This window comes from Lissotriton vulgaris, chromosome 5, assembly GCF_964263255.1.
Source record: "Lissotriton vulgaris chromosome 5, aLisVul1.2, whole genome shotgun sequence".
In the NCBI taxonomy this organism is placed as follows: domain Eukaryota; kingdom Metazoa; phylum Chordata; class Amphibia; order Caudata; family Salamandridae; genus Lissotriton; species Lissotriton vulgaris.
The window spans coordinates 182,516,015-182,536,363 of NC_141693.1; the positions used below are offsets into that span (position 1 = coordinate 182,516,015).

General features: G+C 44.4%; 1 pseudogene; it reads left to right on the forward strand.

Moving 5' to 3' along the window:
* The first annotated feature begins 329 nt into the window (after nt 1-329).
* Nucleotides 330-1,759, forward strand: LOC147710429 (uncharacterized; annotated as a pseudogene).
* Nucleotides 1,760-20,349: the final 18,590 nt, after the last annotated feature.

Here is a 20,349-nt window from a genome sequence, read left to right on the forward strand (position 1 = left end):
CTCCGCAAGGGAGCAATGTGTCACACGGAAATTCACCCTTCCGGGTTCGTAAGCAATATTTTTCTGGTGGACAAGACCGACGGGGGTCGGAGGCCAGTGATCAACCTTCTGGAATTCAACGAGTGGCTGGTGTACAGGCATTTCAAGATGGAGGGCATTCCTTTGCTCAGAGATGTTCTCCAGTCACTCGATTGGATGGTACGTTTGGATCTGAAAGACGCGTACCTGGTGGTTCCGATTTTTCCCCCGCACAGGCGTTTCCTGTAGTTCATATGGCGGGGACTCGCTTACGAATTCCGTTGTCTCCCCTTCGGTCTCTTCTCGGCCCCATGGTGTTTCACCAATGTTCTCAGGCCCGTGGTGGAGTATTTGCGGACTCGCGGAGTCCGCTTGATCGGCTACTTGGACGATATGCTTCTCTTGAGTCAGAGTCCGTCGCAGTTGCAGGACCATCTGGAGTTAGCGGTTTTGCTCCTCCAGTCGCTGGGGTTCATTATCAACGAGAAGAAGTCCCTCTTGGTTCCCACTCAGAAGGCCATCTTCCTGGGGTTCGTGATAGACTCCACCTCAGCCACACTCAGTTTACCTTCCAGGAAGGTAGCCACAATCAGGCACGAGATCCGGCAGACCATGGCGAAACAGGGAACCTCCCTGAGTCAGATCGCTCGGTTGGTAGGTCTCTTTTCGGCAACGATCCAGGCGATCTTTCCGGGGTCGCTGCATTACCGGGCCCTGCAGCGCCTGAAGGCGCACCACCTGGGGAAGGGTCTCACTTATTCACAGGTGGTACCTCTGACGGAAGAAGTACGCGAGGAACTAGAATGGTGGCTTTCCCACATGGAGGCGTGGAATGGAAGAGCAATTTTCGGCTCTGCACCAGACTTGGTGAGTCGGATGCCAGCCAGGCAGGGGTGCGCGATGTGGAGAGTTTTCCACCGGCGGTAGTTGGTCACCGCAAAAACAGCTGCTTCCCATCAACTGTCTAGAGCTTCTGGCCGGCTCCTTTGCGGTTCAGTGCTGGACCAAGGACCGGGTTCAGGCCTCAGTCCTGTTGAAGATGGACAATGTGTCAGCCGTGAGATACATAAACCGGCTAGGAGGCACACGATCCAAAGCATTGGCGATCATGGCAAAACAGTTTTGGGAATTCTGCCTAGCGCACTAGATATCAGTGATGGCGGAATATCTCTCAGGAAAGGAGAATCTTGTGGCGGATTGGCACTCCTGTTACCTTCGGGACTCCAGCATTTGGAAGCCGGATCCGGAGATTTTTCATCACCTGCAAGAGAGGTGGGGTCCTTTCTCATTGACATCTTTGCGTGTCGTCTCGATCGGCAGCTTCCCCCGGTCCTTCAGTTGGAGGCCTGATCCCCTGGCGGCAGCGTGCGACGCGTTCAGTCAGGATTGGAGCCAGGAGAGGGATACGTTTTCCATGATTACCAGGGTGACTGTCGTTTGCGGTACTGATAACCCTGTGTTGGAGGTCCCAAGTTTGCTTTCCGGTTCTTCTGGGACTTTCCTGGGATTTTCCAATCCGACTCCTCCCAACTCCCCATCTACTGTTGAGTCCGGAAGGGACTCCCCACCGTCTGGTGGAAGACGGCTCCCTGCAGCTCATAGCATGGCGGATTACAGGCAACGTTGGCGACAGCTGGGTCTTTCGGGACACGCTGAACTCTTGCTGTCCCGGGCCTGGGCAGATAGCACATCTAAACGATATAAATCGGCATGGATGCAATGTATATGCTGGTGTTTGTGACGGGAAGTGGATCCCGTGGTCGCAGATTTAACCCATGTTCTGAATTATTTAGCAGAATTAGCTCAGAAGGGTTTGGCGTATAGGTCAGTGAACGCTGTTCATTCAGCAATTTCAGCGGGTTACGCTCCAGTGAACGGGGCTCCCTTGGGAGAGCACCCTTTCGTGTGCAAACTCTTGCAAGCATCAGGTTGTCGCTACCACCAGAACCCCGTTATTCGGTTCTTTGGGATGGGAACCTGGTTTTGAACCTATTGTTGTCGTGGCAACCTAACCGTTTTTTTTCCAGGAAGGAATTGTTGGCTAAGTTAGCCATGTTATTGTGTTTGGTGTCTTGTCGGAGACTATCTGATGTGCGTGCTCTAGATATCACGGCCAGAGTTTTTTCCCCAGATGGGGTCACTTTTACGGTGAGTAGACACACGAAATCGAACACACGCACAATTTCTTATCCTGCTTTCGGTGAATCTCCTAAACTTTGTGTGGTACAGTGCTTAAAAGCCTATGAGGAAGCTACGGAGGAAGTTCGCCCCCTAGGCGAACGACAACTCCTTATAGCCCTCAAGAAGCCTTTCAAGGCGGTGTCTTCTCCCACTATAGCCCGTTGGGTGCGATGGCTCATGCAAGAAGCTGGTATTGACACCAGGACATTTGGTGCACACTCCGCTCGAGGTGCTATGGCTTCCAAGGCGTTTAATCTCGGTGTACGTTTGGAAGATCTTATGAGGGCAGCGGATTGGTCTTCAGATTTGACCTTCAAGAGATTTTATTATGACCGATTGATGTACTTTATTGCAGGAAATGACCAGACTAAACAGAATGCCTAACTATGGGAGAGTTCCTCCAGCGAAGAAAGAGGAAGTGCAGGAAGTTGCAGGATGATTTATGGAAGACCTTTCATGGAAATTGAAGAAGGACTTGATTGAGACTGTTTTCTTTTCCCGAGTGGGAAATGTAGTAGTTGTTGGTTTAATAAAAGGCTGCTGTGGATAAAATTTGGAATAAAGCGATGAGAGAATAGAGCATAATCCTTGCCTCCGCGTCCTTAATAGAATTGAAACTTACCTTCCCGTAGGCTAGGCAAATTTCTTTCCTGGCCTACCAAGCCCTCCATCCTTGTGAAGTAGTCCCAATAGCACTGTGCATGCCTCTGGTTCCGTAATAGTTACCTCGCCTGAACCGCCCCCAGTAAAAATAAAAAATTAGGCAAGCAGATCCCATTAATGTTTAAAAAGCATAATAAAAGATGTAGTGAGGCTTTAGCCAGTGGGACCTTTGAAGCGGAGCCGAGTGCAACAGTTATTCAACCTGGAAATAATTTAAAGAAAGTTTATAGTACATCATCAACTGTCAACATTGAGTGCCAAAATAGATTTGATGTTCTTGCAATGGAGGAAGCAGGGGTGGGGGGAGGCAGATGATCCTGCAGACATGTAAAATCACCGTTTGTGAAATCCAGTAACTAAAAGACCATATCGAAACTTTGTAAGATGAGGTAACCTCACTTAGAGTGAAGGTTGCAAGTTTGTTAGAGAGGGCAAATGGTGGGAATTTGGCGGCTTCAGAAATGTTGTCACCACTAATGAATACGGGTGCTAATGTGGTAGAAGCATGTGGTCTGGAAAATGCAAATAGTACTCAAGATTCCACATGAATAGGGCATATCCAGTTTTTGCAACATACTATTGGGGATTGCAGCTTAAAAGACATCGCTAATCAAGCTCAGCTGAACCCTCCTGGCCCTGTACAAGGCAGGGGCATAGATAGAGGAGAGGTTGTATTGGATGAAGAAAACACACATATGTAAAATCATGGGAGGGTACCAGACAGGGGACTGTATGAGATGGTGTTTATATGAGACCCAGTATATGGGGGAAATTGTGCGGTGGTTTATCTCTCTTTCTAGATATTCGAAGACCAGGACTCTCCTAAAAATAAGGTCATTTACTGGCTCAGGTCTATTCCACATTGTTACTCAATCATCAGGGATGATATACAATCGGTAAGAAGGATCCCTATGCAGAGGTCAACTTGGGATATGATTGAGGTGTATTTCCACGATACAGGCATCATCACTGGACTATTATGAATCGACTCACGCATAATCCCTCCAGGAAATTCCTTTATTTCCATCAGATACAGACACCCTTTTGGAGCCCCCCTCAGACCTCAATCGCCAACCTATGCCGAAACCAGTACTAGATTGCCAGTATCAATTTATGGGCCAGTCCCTCTAGGGCTGCCCCCATCTAATCTGGGTGTATTTATATCTTATGCCGAAACCTGTACTAGACTGCCACTATCAACTTATAAGGCAGTCCCTTTAAAGCTGTCCCCATCTAATATGGGTGAATGGAGAAGGTAAAGCGGACCTCTGTATGAGGAATAGATAATGCCTGCAAACATAAGAGGACCCTCAAGCCCCTCGTGATGTCACCTACCAGCCCCCTCCCCCCTAACAATTCCTTAATCATTTGATTTGGGTAATGAGCCAGAGGTAAATAGTAAGATCGTTCTTTTGGATGAAAGCAGGGAAGCACCTGTTTTACTCCCGGGGGATCTTCAAGTTATTGGTGGATCCAAAATGGTGTTCCTTTGTAGATCCCTTTAAGGTAATCTTTTTCCAGGAAACTTGGAGCCTGCAATGTCCGCACAAAAGTGGTTTTGCCACTTATGTCATTAATGCTACAAGAAAAGAGCTGGGCAGACCTTTGGGAGGGTTAGCAATATGGGTGAAAATTGACCTAGGGGTAAAAGTTAAACTCTTATATGTGGATTCCCAAGATATCCTCGCATTGGAGCTCACTTTTTACAATGGACAAAAGATTAGGATGTTTAACATTTACAACAGAGTGCAGCGGGCCCAGGTGGAAACTAATACATTGTGTATTCTAGACCTTATTTTTATTTGATAACATGCCTGCACTAGAGGTGGGTGATTTTAACTTTACATTTGAAACGCATTCCCCGATTCCCCCAGATTTGACCGATGAGTGGAATAGAGAGTGGCAACTTCCTCAGTTAGATCTCTCCTTAGTAAGGTGGTCCAAAAGAGGAGCCCAGATAATGGTTCTTACAATGCAGCATGACTTGAGAGCCAGGAATGGAAAGTCAATCTCGGACACAAAAATCGGGACCCTACTTTCAATAGACTAGGTCATGAAAGCAGAATAGATTACTGCCTGGTATCTCTCAACTTCTGGCACTCAGTTAAAGATATGGCAGTGGTCAAAAGGGTCGACAGCAACCATAAAGCTCTAACACTAACTCTCACCAAGCTGGGCACTGTTGAGCATGCCAAAAGGGGCTGCCCAGACCTAGGTGCTTTGTCAATCATCAATAATCAGAAGGCAATTAGATGGGGATGGGTGGAGGCCCATCTGGGGCTTTAGACACAGCCAAGAGTAAGGTTTGTATGCTATTGGAGGAATAGTACCACAACTCATAATACTAAGGAGGTATTGGGTTCCAGCCATGAGTTATTATATAATGAGATAAGGGAAATGTGAGGTCAATCACGCAATCTTCAGAAGAAGGAAGGTAACAGTGCATACCAGACGTTAGCTCAGCAGGGGGCCTGGTACAATAAGTATTATAGACTTCACAAGGAGGCACTTATAAGGGCAGTAAAGCAAAAATCACGTACTGCAGCAGCAGCCTGCAGAGAGAAGTAAAAGCCTGAAATTGAATTTGCGAAGGAGTGGGAGGGCTCCCTGTGGTCTGCCCTACGGAATGCACTGTCATCTAAACAGCTTATCAAGCAAAGCTGCATATTGGCTTATGGGGAGTGGGAGAGTCCTAGAATATACCATCCAGCCTGAGGAGTGGGTAGCACATTTTGCTTGAGGGACACTATAGCTGAGAAAGTACCTCAGAGATTAGGTGATGTGCCCAGTAATGAGGGTGGATGTCTTACTTTTTCTATAGAAGAAACGCAAGAAGCAATTTGCTCTTGCACTTCGGCCTGTGCCCCATGACCAGATAGAATCCCCAATGACTTATACAAAGAGGATATAGTACTCTGGGGTTCCTATATACATTTTTTGACCAACTCAATTCTAAGAGGTACCCCCATCCCTGCCTCTTGGAAAAATGTAGAGTTTATCCCCATTTATATAAAGGGGACAGACCGAAGCGAGCCAGCTACCGGCCTATTAGCCTTTTCGACTCGCTGCAAGCAAATACTTGGTCGGATACAGGACTGGATCCTGGAGTCCAATATCCGGAGTGTTCTCCAAGCAGGTTTTTGAGTAAAAACAAGCACCCTGGACCAAACTTTCTGCCTATTATGTACGTACTGGAAGGAAGCCCATGTTAAGGGAGGAAAGCTTTATGTGGTTGATTTACAGTCTGCCTTTGACCTAGTTCCATGTGCTAGTCTTTGGAGGGTTTTTAAAGGAGCAGGGCATACCAAAGAATCTTTTAGATGTTTTAATAAGATTACATTCATCAAACACAGCACAGGTGAGGTGGGGGTGAATAACCAAGTTACAGATCCCTTCCCGGTTCAGTGTGGAGTAAGGCAGGGATGTGTTCTAGCCCCCAAACTCTTTATCCTTTTGATCAACTGCGCCATTGATTTCCTAGACAGAGATGGATGTGATACCCCAAAAATCGGTTTAAAAAAAAGAAAAGAGTGCCCTCTCTTCTTTTCTGCAGATGATACATTTATAATTTCAAAATCGCCGCAGGGACACAGCAGCTGTTAAATGATTTTATTAAGTTTTGTGACGAGCAAGGGTTGGTGTTAAATTAATCCAAAACCAAATATATGATTTTTAGAAAAGGAGCGGCTAATCCTACCAAACGACCTGTTAGTTGCCAACACTAAACTGGAGCGAGTTGACGCTTTTGATTACTTAGGCTTTCGCCCAACACAACCAATTAAATGGGCAGCACACATTGAGAAAGTCAAAATGCAACTTATACATCAGACTGCCAATATTACTTAAAGACATAGGAAAACATTGTCAAGACAACTAGCGCCCGCTATGGAAATTTACAACACAAAGGTACCAGGTGGGGCCCTCTATAGAGCTGAATTGTGGGGTTCTGGAATGACAAATTGCTTGACCACAACTGAGATTAGTTTTCTTAGATCCCTGGTAGATCTACCTGTTAGCACCCCGTCGCTGCCCCTATACCTGGATCTTGGTCAAAGGCAGCTAGCACACAGATTAAGCTACAAACTCCTTATGTTTTGGCACAGGTTGTGGTCCGTGGACAAGGTCTTGCATTATCGGAAGCCACTTTTCAAGCTCCTGAAGTCACCAGCGAGAACCTTTATCCCCTGGTTTAGAACATTACGAGAGTTATTGGGAAGGCTTGGGATGGAGGAGTTTTATTCTGACCCAGATAGCCTGGCTACTACATCGAGATAGAGATTGAAAGAAAGGTTTTTGGAAGAAACGTCAATACAAGCCTTGGCAAACAAAGAGGGCCGTTTGACTACAGAACTTTTAACTTTAAAATCAGTCTCCTGTTTTGAGGACACAATAGATGAAATTGTCCCCCCTTTGGCTCATAACCTATTCTTCCAGTTTTGCTATAAGACCATACCTACAAAACCGTTTAGTAAAAAGTGGTGTAACAATGTTTTTAATCGATGACCTCTGTCCTGCTTGTTATACTAGTCCTGAATCAATTGTGCATATGCTATTCTTTGGTCTTAATTACAAATTGTTAAATAAAAAAAATGGATAATACCACTCTGTAAATTAGTCAGCCCAGGCCACTACCTTGACGTGTTAAGAATTCTGAGGACTGATGCACGCAGAGGTGTGGTCTTTGGCCTGTCCAGATATTGGCATGCACTGTGGATGAAGCGTACTAAATGCACTTTATGAAGCACCACATTTAAAAATGTACGCAATTTTAAATCCATTTGTATGGTGTTGATCTTTGACCCTCGTTCTGTTTAAAAATTGACATGCACTATGAACTAAGCGCACTAAATGCACTTTATGATGTACCTCGTTTTTAACTCACATGATTTTATATTTATTTTTATGGTGATCTTATTCCAGCTTACCTACTTGATTATTTCTATTGTACCAATTATGTGCTGCGTACTTTCATGATCCCTTGTGATAGAAGTAAAGTTGATGGAGAAGTGTGGCTCACTGGTTAGAGCAGGCAGACCCTGAAGCAGAGGTCAGACCCGGGACCAGGGTTCAATTCCCGACGCGGCAGGGTCTTGAGCTCAAATGTCCACGGACTCGATAATTCTCACTTCGGTGCCTGACCTAATCATGGGTTCACACTCTGCAACTCTGGGCATTAAGCTTGCTTAATCTCCACAACGGCCCCCCGCGGCGGGATGCCTGGCTTTCACCTTGGGGATGCCCGTTAGGGGCTATCTCACAGGGAAAAAGCCAGGACGGGTTCCCAAGGCAAGCGCCGAGATGCCTCCGGGTAGTCGAGCGCTATATAAGAACATACAAAAAAAAAAAGATGATGAATATATGGCAACCCAACTGCTCAACCTGGTAGTATGGCATCACAAGCCCTCTGAGTAGCATTGGTGCTTTAAGGACCAATCGGTCACTGGCATTCATATGTGGAAGACTCCCAGGTTCTTGGGCTCAATGTCCACGGACTCTATAATTCTCGCCTCGGTGCCTACTCTAATCATGGGTCCCACTCTGCAACTCTGGGCAATAGCTTGCTTAATCTCCACAACGGCCCCGAAAGCGCTGGGATGCCTGGCTTCACCTTGGGGGTGCACAGTAGGGGGCATCTCACAGGGAAAGCCAGGAAGGGTTCCACAGCGGTATACAGTGCCAGGATGCCTGAAAGGTGATAGTGCGCTTTACAAGTATACATACATTTACATTTGCTCAAAAACCACAGACCAAGGGGGAGCATATATACCCTTCCCAGTGACTCATAATAGGCAACCTCGAGTTCCCCCCCAGCCAGAGGTTGGCAGTGACTTCCTGGACTGGCCGATCACGAACTGCAAGCATATGGGGAATTATCTGATTAGAGACCAACCAACAACACGTATTTGTACATACTGCCCAAGATACACAAATCAACACAGCCCCCCCCCCCCCCCCCCCCCCCCGGGGAGGCCGATAGTGTCAGGGAACCCCTCATGTTTTTGTGATTACTACCCAAAACCACTCGTACAAAGATTACCAGCATATCTTCAGGACACACAGGACATCCTAAACTTGATAAAAGAGATTGAGTTTGACCCCAACGGTGAGTTCCTACTGGGCCTGGACATAGACACCCTGTATACGAATGAAGCACAAAGAGAAACCCTGCAGGTTTTGGAAGATATCCTGTTTGAAGCGGAATGGCCATACCAGACCCCCAGAGCAGTCAGCCTCAACCTGGCGGAGATTGCCTTAACAAGGAACTTCTTTGAGTTTGATGGGACGCTGTACCGACAAACCCACAGGACTTCCATGGGGAGCACATTCGCCCAGAGTTTGGCGGGAAAATACGTTGGCTCCTTTGAGAAAACGATGATCTACAATGAAGGGAATCCATGGACATACATTAGACTATGGTGGAGATCCATAGATGATGTCCTAGTGATATGGAGGGGGGGGGGGGGACAAACTTTCAGTCACCTCATTCCTGGAATGGCTCAACAACAGGAACCCTCTGTTACATTTCACCTCCAGAATTACCACAACACAATTACCATTTCTGGATCTGGTCATAGAACCCAGAAACGGGAAGCTCTCAACCAGGGTCTACCACAAACCAACGGATAAAAACTCACTGCTGCCCTATGATAGCTTCCATCCGCAAGCCCTCAGCGAAAACCTCCCGGTAGGGCAATTCTACACACTCAAACGCAACTGCACAGACCGGATTTCCTTTAACAAAGAGGCAGGCCTCTTAATGAAGAAACTGTACCAGTGAGGATATCCAAAATGGGAAGTCGGAAAGGCCAAGAAAAGAGCAGTTAATACCAACAGGGATAATCTTTTTGAAAAGGTGGAAAAACCTACAACGAACAAGCCAGTATGTGTCACCACCTTTAATGTTCTGGAGTAGCGGGCTACTCGCCAAAAAAAGCGCTCCAACACCCCATCAGGGGTAACAAGCACTATGTAAATGCAAACCTTTTTTCCTCTTCTATCCCTCCCCTATCCTTCTGAATCCAAATAACTGACTAACCTATCCACCACTCAAATTACTTTCATATTACACTATACTCATTCAACACTAATCCTTCTTGGGTTCCAGAGTAGCGTGCTACTCACTGAAAAAGCGCTTTGACGCCTCGTAAGGGATAGTAGGTGCTATGTAAATGCAATTTCAATACAATACAACACTGACTCGCATCAAATCAAACAACCCATATTAAAGAATTGGTGCATACTTAATTCCAATGGACTGGATGTTGAGAAGCTTTTATTCTCCTTTAGAAGTGCGAACCTGAGAGACATCTTGGTTCATACCAGACCTAGGACCCATCAGCTCGAAGCCTCAGGTTTATCAAGGACTCTACCCCCAGTCCAGGGACATTCTAGATGCGGTTCGTGCAATGTATGTAATCTTACAAAGAACACGAAAACTATGGATGTGGGTCTGGCATACCCATGGGAACAAAGAACTCACACTAATTGCAACTCTGACTGTGTCAAATACCTGATTAAATGTCCATGCAACAAACAATATATAGGCATGAATACCAGAAAAGTCAAGACACGTATAATGGAAGATAGGAGCACCATTAGGTGCCAGAAATCAAACACAAGATTGACAGCACAGGACTGTGATTGAAAAACCTAGACTTGATTCAAACACAGGCGATAAAACGAGGGTGTTGTTGCTTAGGGAGCAGAAGTGGGTCTATAGACTCAAAAGCCACATAGTGGGGCTGAATGATGACATACCCTGGAACGCCCTAATCAGTTGAAATTCTCACTATCATGATTTCCCCCGAGTGGGGCAGATGCTGGACACCTTATTGATTTAATGAGACATTTTATTATTCACACACCATTACCTACACTTGTGGGAGCCCTACATCCATTTTACATACTTATTAGCTTAGTGGAATAGGGGTAACTGTCCACATATATATATATATATATATATATATATATATATACACACAAATATACCGCCACACTTGTATCTATCCACAGCTAAGAAGAAAACGCAGCCATTATAAAAAATAAAGGAATATGAGTGTCCAGTGGTCTATGACACTGCCCATAATCAACAATCACAAAGTGCTCCCAATATCACCCGCAATATTAATATATTAAGGGGAACCGGTTCCGTTTGATCAGACAGGAATACGCGCAAAATTGTAATGAGGGATAATTGTGCAGAATAAAAATGCTCGCTTATCTGATTTAGGAGCAAAAGCTGAAACACAAACTCTAGTAACCATGGACATGCATGGAAGCTAACACGCCCATGCGTGTAGACTACACTATAAGCCATGCCACCACACGTGCTGGGAAGTGCAGGCGAGAAAAAGGAGCCCACCCCCAATTGCTGGTAATCCACATGGCAGAATTGGGGAATCCTTGGGCAGAGTACCCACTTTGAAAAAGAAGCAGGGGGCCAGGAAAATGGACGTTTGCCTGGGTCAGGTAGGCTTCCATTTGCAACCTACCAATCGCTGAAGGTACCAAAGAGCATCGCGCGTGATCGAGCAAGGGTGAAACAAACAACTACAGGCACCTTTAAAGCATGATATCTATCCTAATACTGCTTAACCTTTTTTTAGGATAACAAGAAGTAATGTGAATATAGACATCTAGGTCATTTTCCTTAAGTTTCCAGATCAATGTATCTACTTAATAGCGGTCTCAGTAGCGATCTGATCTACACTAATAGATCGGGTCTGATTCAAAATTGCATTTTGAGGAATGACTTTGTAGCCATTGGATTTCCTGCAGTTATATATTTATAAAGTAGACTTACCATATGAATGATTGACTTGCCAGAGTGTGGACAAGCATGGAAAGTATAGGACAAATAATGGCAATACTTGTTTTACTCTGTGGCACAAGCAAGCGAATTCTAGCACTGTGTGAATGAATAGTTGAATTCCACGTGCGAGTAATAAGTCTCTGGCTTGTTCTCTTCCTTTCTAGTACAACGAGAGCAAGTTACTTAGGGGTAGTCTCGCTTTGGGAACGATTTGTTCCTAGAAATACCACTTCTTGGTATTGAGGGATACATAACTCCGGTGGGATCAAGAAAGGTCTTGACGAATGCCGGTGTGACCTACAACTGCGGGCAGGAACACAGCAAATATATGTTGACGAATTGGCACCAAGGGGTGTAGGAAGTCCTGACTCTTTCCTGTCACTACCATCCTTTACGTTTTTAATCCTGGCTGGAGGGTCCCGGCCTACATTTTTGGGTAGTGACACCTCTAAGCTAGTTTTAACTTCCACTGCACTTTACTTTCGGTGATCGCATTATAATTTGGCTTTAAATATTTGTATATGTTACATGTTTGTATTGTCTTCCCCTCCCTTTTGCTCCACCCAAGAGTTGGTCTGCATGGGGGTGCTTGGTAGCAAAGCCTGATGATGATGCAGGTCACAACATTGTGATTGAGGGCAATATTTTCACCCTGTGCATGTGCCTCCACTGAGACCTTTTCCTTTGTTACACTCTCTACCCTTTGTGTGTATAAGCTTGCGTTTAGTGGGGTCGGAGTAGAGTTTTCAGCCCCTCTACCCTTCTGTATGTGTATTAAGGACCTTTATGACGAACATGGTTTACAGCCCTTTGAACAATTACAGAGGGACTATGGCCTACCAGGGAGGAAATATATGCACTATCTGTAAATGTGCCACAGGGTGACAGAGCCAGAGATATAAGGGCCAGCAGCTCGACCACCAACTCCCTATGAGAAATGGCTGCTCATCAAATCTGATGATAAACACTTGGTTTCGGACCTCTACAAACTAATATTAAATGCGCCCCCACATGGCTGTCCAAGAGAGATGGGAGAACGAGTTAGAACACACACTAAAAGACAATGAATGAGGGATATATTTTTACCACACAGGTACAACCGCAACCAGTGGCGCGAGAAGGGAAGCCACGATTAAGGTCACAGATTAAGGTTGTATTTTAAACAGGAACAGCAGGGTTGGGAACAGTGGAGAAGAAGGGTGGGCTGGGGTGTTTAAAAAAACGACAAAGTCAAGAAAGATGTGAGGGGAAGTAACAGATAAGCTTGGGTGGGGGAACATCATGGAGAGTACAGAGATGGCATCTTAAGCGGGAGCAGCAGATGGGAGCACAGCACTAGAAAACACATGCAGTCCAACCACTCACACGAAAAGCTTGAAGCAAAAGAGAAAAGTAGTTCTCTGATGTGGATAAAGCTGGTGAATGATGAAAGTCGTCCTACACAAAGGATGGCAAAAAGATATGCTCCAAAGTCAAGAAGAGAAAGCAAGGCCATTGAGTGAGATGCAAGTTAATAAGATTAAATGGAAAACCCAACAAATTGTACAAATTGTTTTTGGTACTGTACACAATGGGCCTTCAAAATTGTCTGAAAACCAGACCTAAAATGAAAATGCTTAGAACACACTTAGGCCAACTATTAAGCACAGCGACAAATGTCCCACTTTATGGCCTAATCTCCAACTACTCCTTTACTGAATTTACTTTGCAAAGCATAGTAACGCTTTGTATGGGATAATTTTGTTTCATTTTAAATATATAGCACATTTTTATTTATTTATATGGGCACTAATGCCATAACCACATGATCAATTTAAAAATATGTAAAAGTTTGCTTTAACAAGAGTAGCTTAAAACCAAATGTGTTCTTTCAATCTATGTCAATCTTATGTCCAGTTAGTCTAAATCCAATGCTGTCCCCGTCCGTGGGTCTGTATTCTTCATAACCAGTTTTGGAGCTCACACTTTTCTGAGATTCAGAGTACCCCATTGCCTAAACTGCTTGAACATCTTCTAATGACAGAGAAGAAGGCTGGCCCAGTTTCAAGTACGGTTCACAAACCATATTTTACTCAAGTTACATTCCTAAAACATGTTTCTATATACCCATCATCGGCACGTTAATGAAAGAAAATCCAGGATTCACGTTCTTTCTTGACATTTTCACTTCCTGATATTATTGACTCTTCGTACTCGTGCCGTCCAATACTTCAGGTGCTCTGTCTAGATGCATCTTGCACTTTGAATTACTAATAGTACTATTATCAGGTTTTGGTGATCTCATGAATTGAGTGATCATACTTATCATCTCATCTAAATCCGCGCAGGTATGCTCCCATGAAGGTATGTGCGGTCATGAACTCCAGGGGATTTGGGGCCAGATGTAGGGAACACTGGTCACAAAATACTAGCTGCGCATTGTGACCAGTGTGTAATTTCAAGAACTAAACTATGTACTAATAGGTTGGTTCACAAAATTCTGAGCCATAGTGGGTTACAACCTGAACTACCTAATCAATATTCATGAGGTAGGTCGTAAATTGCAGCTCACTACTTTTGGAGATCATCTAGGCGATGGTGCCTGCCAGAGTCAGCAGACCTCCATGTCTGTTATCACTTTTTGAGCATTCTTTAGCACAAATAAGACTGCACTTAAATAAAAAAAGTTTACACTTTTTTCTAAATTGCAGAGAGTAGACAATGGCCACCTGGAGTGCTGCCTACTCCCCAATCTCCAACAAATGTTGTTATATATTCACAAATGGGAAGGCATACCCCTCCACGTTGGATTTGCGACTGCTAAATAGCTTTGTAAACCTGGTCCCAAGTTTAAGTGTATCCTGTTTGGTTTGGATTAATCTGCCAAGTTCTTCTGCGTGCTCATTTCCTTGATTCATTCAGTTTAGGCTGGTGGAGTTCTTTTGCTGTCTTTGAGCTTCTGACTTAATAGCATCAAAGATGCTGACCTTGCTTCCCAAAGTATTTGCTCTATTACGAGTGCATCGATTTACCTTGCGAGCAGGTATACACGAGCATGGGCCTCACTCTTTTGGTCTACCAAGAACAGTTGATCATAGTTCCTGATTAAGTGCTTTAGGAATATCTGCACAATCTATCACATGTGTATAGCCAATAAATAAATCATTAAAGCTTCAAACTCTAGTGCCTTCATTTGGTGTACTACTAAGAATGCATGGAAAAGACAGGGCTAGTTTCCATATAGGCCTCTGTACTTAAGGTTGGATCCGCAGTTCATAGGAAATGCATCCCTAATAGCATTTCCCCTCTGTTGACTGATCTTCAGTAAACTTGGGGGAAAACATCGTTTTCTGGGACATCCAAGTGTGTGAAACTTGGCACAGTAAGATCAGTTCAGTAGTTCTAGGGAAAAGGTGGGCCAAAATTATTTTTAAGTTACGAACAAAAAATTCTCATCAGAGGGTTTTCTCCACACATAATTCTAAAACTGTAGAATGAACGTTCACCAAATTGTCATGGCATGGCAGCCCTTGGATCATTGGGTACCTTTTTTTGGTTAGGTATAAATCTGTTCTAGCATTTGAGTCCAGTACACATGTCAAATGCAAAAACAACAGTTGATGGATAGAATGCCGAACAATGTCATACATTCACCCCAGTACAGAGATCTGCACCTAAATCCACAGTTTATTTGCTCACCATGCCATTCCAGTTTGAACTCAGCCATATGCAAATCAGTATTGACCCTCTGCCTCATGGGAACAGTCCAGTCCAAAATGTCACGCCGGTTCTCCCTGGACTGGAAACAAGCATCCTAGGACCAGTTTCAGGGTTTCACCCCTTTTCAGGCAGGATAGCTTGATTCCAGTGGCATGAAGAGCATGGCAACCACGTCTGGTCATATACGTCCCACTGGGGGTGACAAATGCAAAAACAAACGTTGATGGACAGAATGCAGAACAATGTCATACATTCACCCCAGTACAGAGATCTGGGCCTAAATCCATTGTTTTTCTGCTCACCATGTCATTCCAATTTGAACCCAGCCATATGCAAATCAGTCTTGACCCTGTGCCTCATGGCAACAGTCCAGACCGAACTGCCAAGCCAGGTTCTCCCTGACTGGACCGGTTTTGGGGTTTCACCCCTCTTCAGCCAGGATAGCTTGATTCTAGTGGCATGGAGAGCACGGGATCAATTGTGTCTTTTGCAGTACACATGTCAAGGCATGAATTAATTTTGTCAATAGTTTGCAAACTGCCTGTAATAGATCCTGAACCTTGGAAACTTCTATAGTGCACAGGCACGGCACTTTGATCACACACGTTGGGCATTTACAAGGCTTGCATTTCTATATATAAAGCATTAAAACCTGGGCCACTGCTAGATTATTGATTTGATGGTATGCCTTGGACCAGTCACATTTGCATACCTCTCTCTGATCAGATAAACTGGAGATGCGGGAGGCCTTCACCACACCTCAAGCCAGCCTAGCCAGGGGTAGCCACACATGCCCAGCTCTTACGCCACAGTATTTTAACAGCTAACTGTCCCCGAGCTAGCCAAGCACTTTGCCCATGGTTGGGGGAGAAACAATTTGTTTTTTTACTCCCCTGCCTCAGCTAAGAGCCGAGGGGGCCTAGAACCCAAACCTTCCTCACCTTACCCAAGGCCAAGGGGGGAAATTGAGAAAATAGTGCTGAGATTGATGTATGGTGCTGTCCCAGTACTAGGTTCACAACTGGGAACACAACACTGGCCCAGCATGTTACATCTGTCTGAGGGATGCGTTTTCCACCGGGAACAGCGCTGGTACAGATAGAAGGTTCACAAAAGAGCACACAATTAGGAAAGATGTAAGATGTTGTGCCTTAGCACAGCGCTGGGGCAACACTTTACATTTGCCCCAGCAGGTTCACACAACAGTGCTGAACCAGCAGACACTTGAGTATATGCATCTCAACGCTGTTTTATCAACTGTGAAGACAGCACCGAGACGCAAGTAAACTTCCCCTGTACCCTCTTTAAGATTGTCAACTGAATGGCATTGCAGCTGCTGCTTATCCCACTCTTCATTGCCCACACCACTGTACAACCCACAGAAGAGCAAAGCAGCTGCTAGTGGGTGTGATGGCATATGATGAGTGTATTGGTGTATGAAGTTTTTATGTATGATGGTGGGTTCTGTGGAAATTCACAATGTTGGTTCATGTTGGTGTGTGTGAATGATGTTGCTCGTGCAGACATTTGGAGGTGGATACGTTTCCATTTCTGTGTAGGCCGGCGTGTGGGTATATTAGCATATGACAGTGGGTCTATTGATATATGTCTGTTTGGGTGAATCATGATGCTTGTGCTGGAGTTAGACAATGGGTGTTTTGGCACCACAGTCTTGTGTTGGTTGGTGTGCTGGCATATGAGGAGGGTCATGTCAATGTATAATGATGGGTGTGTGGATGCATGTTGTACGAGAATTCGTTTCTGGTTAGGGAAGGACAACATTTATGCAAAACCTTGTCCAAAATAACTACTGACATTTAGAATGGTACCTTTGATTCCCATTCCTTCTCCCAATGTACTGTGAGATCACACAGCATTTGATTTTACAGGCTCCCTCTTAAGCGTTACTTGTTAACACAAGAATTACTTTTTTTGTAGACTAACAACATACAAGTATTATAGTATATTTTATGGTTCTTCCAAGGACTTTTGTACATGAAGGCCTTCTATTTCATTATGGAAAGATAACTGTTTAATTTGTCATGGAATGCAGAATTCAACATTAGAAAAGTAGATTTGCCACAAAGTCAACCATCCCACCTCCTGCCTATCCAACTAACACCAGTTTGATCACATGGGTGTGTGCAGTGTACAAAAGATCCCCATCTCCTGTGGAGTCACCTAGGGCTCTATACTGTCTCCTTTTATCATCAACCTATACAGGGATCGGCTTGGTGCTCTGCTCACACATAACAGCATCTAGATTCACCAATGATGCACAACTCTGCTTGAAAGTCTTCTCTGTTTCTGACATTGAAAGTCTCAAAAACACTACTTGGCCATCATTCACACCTGACTGGCAAGCGCCTAACTGAAGCTCAATCCAACAAAGACAGAATTTCTGTCATTTGCCAAGAACAGCAAACAAGATACATGACAAACCCGACTCAATGACATGAACCTTGACAGCTTTGAATCCCAACTTTAACAGAATGCCAAGTCACTTGGATTCACCCTAGACACCAATCTCACCCTCAAAGAACACTTCCAAAAATCACAAGGATGGCTTGGTACCAGCTCTCTCTTCTAAAGAAAGTGAAAAAGTTTCTTCCAGAAAGTGACTTCATAACTGCTGTTCAAACTCTTGTATATGGATGGTGGTAATGCTCTACTCCATGGCCTCTCGGGTGTTGCACTGGCACCCCATATAGTCATCCTATGTGCTGCAGCACATCTCTTTCAGACCCTGTAGAAATATGATCACATCACTCCAATCCTGATGGAACGTATTTGGCTCCCTTTGCCAACCACCACTATCTTCAAAAGCACCTGCATCATTTACAAAGCTGTCATGACCAGCACTATGCTTATCTTGCAGAAAACCGCACCATCTTTGGTAGATCTCAGCACACAAAGTCAGGACACCATCAGTCTGCAGACTAAGAAGCGTAAAAAAGAAATATCAAAACAGCAGGCCTGTTTTCATCTATGCACTCAGGATCTGGAACAACATCCTGTCATCCATCAGGACCATCCCAATGCTGCTCCAAAGTAGGAAAGAGTTGAAGACTCGCCTCTTGAGAACACCACATCACATCATAATGAGCAAAAACCCGAGGAAGATCTTTCTCCCTTCTGGGCCCACAGGATTGGAACAGCATGCCTGCTGAGTTACATCAAATGAATAATGAACGGTCTTTCAGAAAGGAACTAAAAACTTGGCTTTTCACTCTCTAAATCTGTCCCTTTGCATTCTTTTACTTTCTACAATAGTGATGGAACACTCCTTGGAGTAGCTGTGTGCTTTAGAAATCCCGACATTCATTCATCACAATGCATCAACCATCCGCAACCCAGCTTCATCTGCTCAAACTCACTGACTCTATGGTTGGTTGTAACCATGTACAGCGCTCCGCTGACTTTTGCCTAGGTTTGCACTAAAGAAATACCATATACAAGCATACAGATAAATTGATTAGTGGAAAGGAAAAAAACAAGGCAATGAATGAAAATGTGCAAACTGCTTTAGCCAATAACATGGTTGTGGGAAACTATTTGAGGGAAAAACTATGCTGTTATCATTTGACTCCTCATAGTTCTCAGTTTAAGATATGGACAAAGGGGGTTGCAGAATCACACTTTTTCCCGGATGAAGAAATAAAATGTAATTAAACAAAACAAAGATAAATTGAAGGGTCAGTTGAAAAAGGTGATCCTTCACATGAGTGGGTGCATAGAAAATGGACTGAAGTTAAAAATCATATAGGTTGGGTAAAAAAATTATATTGAAATGTGAATCTCCTTTTTAAATTGATGAAGAACAGGGATGGAGAACAAAACCAAGAAACAAAATGTGGGCTAGGGAATTTCGGAAAAGTACAAGTGAAATTTGGAATCCAACATATTTCAAAGAATGTGTATGGCATGACTATGGTCAATTGTAGTTTTTGCTTCTTTTAAAGGGGGGACAATGTTACTAGCTGTTATGTATCGGTATTGCGTATGCATGTATGCAAGACTTATTACCAAGAGTTTGTGTTTATTGTTCTTTTGAGGACTTAGTTGCTCTGTCCATTGGCCAGTTCCATGTTCCCTTGCTGGCAGCCAGGAAGGATATGTAAGAGGAAATAATCTAGGAAAAGACTTACTTACCGCTGTGCCGCAACTATGTTCTACGTGTTCCCACACCCAGAGTAAAATCAATGGGGTGCCCATATTTGGACCTTACACTTGCCTCCTTTATGCGATTAGACTGGATTATGGCATGAATGTACTTTCTTACAGGATGTATGCAAGCTTGCAGTATTGCGATTCCCACTTGCATCCCAGCCATGTACTCCTGCACGGGGCAGCTTTCAGCATTATGTATGACATAACAAATTACTGTGCAAACGGCCATTTTGGGGGGAAAGGAAGGTATGGTAATCAACCTTTACCAATCCCTTCCTACCGAGTGGCTGATGTTTAAAATTTCAAAAGAAGCAACTTATAGGCAGATCTTTGAAGTGCTACACCCAGTGTGTCGTTCTGTCAGCTCACTCTCCATAACTACCCATAGTGCAACTTAAAAGTAAGATATTCTGCCTAGACCTTATCTTAAGTGTGTGCTGCCGTGCTAGTCTGTAGATCAGAAACAACTCCGTCATGAAAAATTACTATGGCAATCAGTTCCAGCCAGCTAAAAGAGCAAGAGAACACACAAGCATCGTGCCACATCCTGGTAAGCATAGACACCCTGCGCCAACGACCTTTTACCCCCATGATCCTCTTGTCCTTGCATCGCTCTTCTTGCCATGTGGTGCTCAGCCTTGGGATTGCGGCTTTGCCTCCACAATCTGTGATGCAAGTAGGTCTTCACATGGCTGGCGAGCAGGTGGAGGATTGTCCTGCATTCATCATGGCATCAACAATAGGTATCATTTAGCCCTTGCACTAATTCAAGTGTTCACAAACTCTGCCCCCAGTGATATTAACTG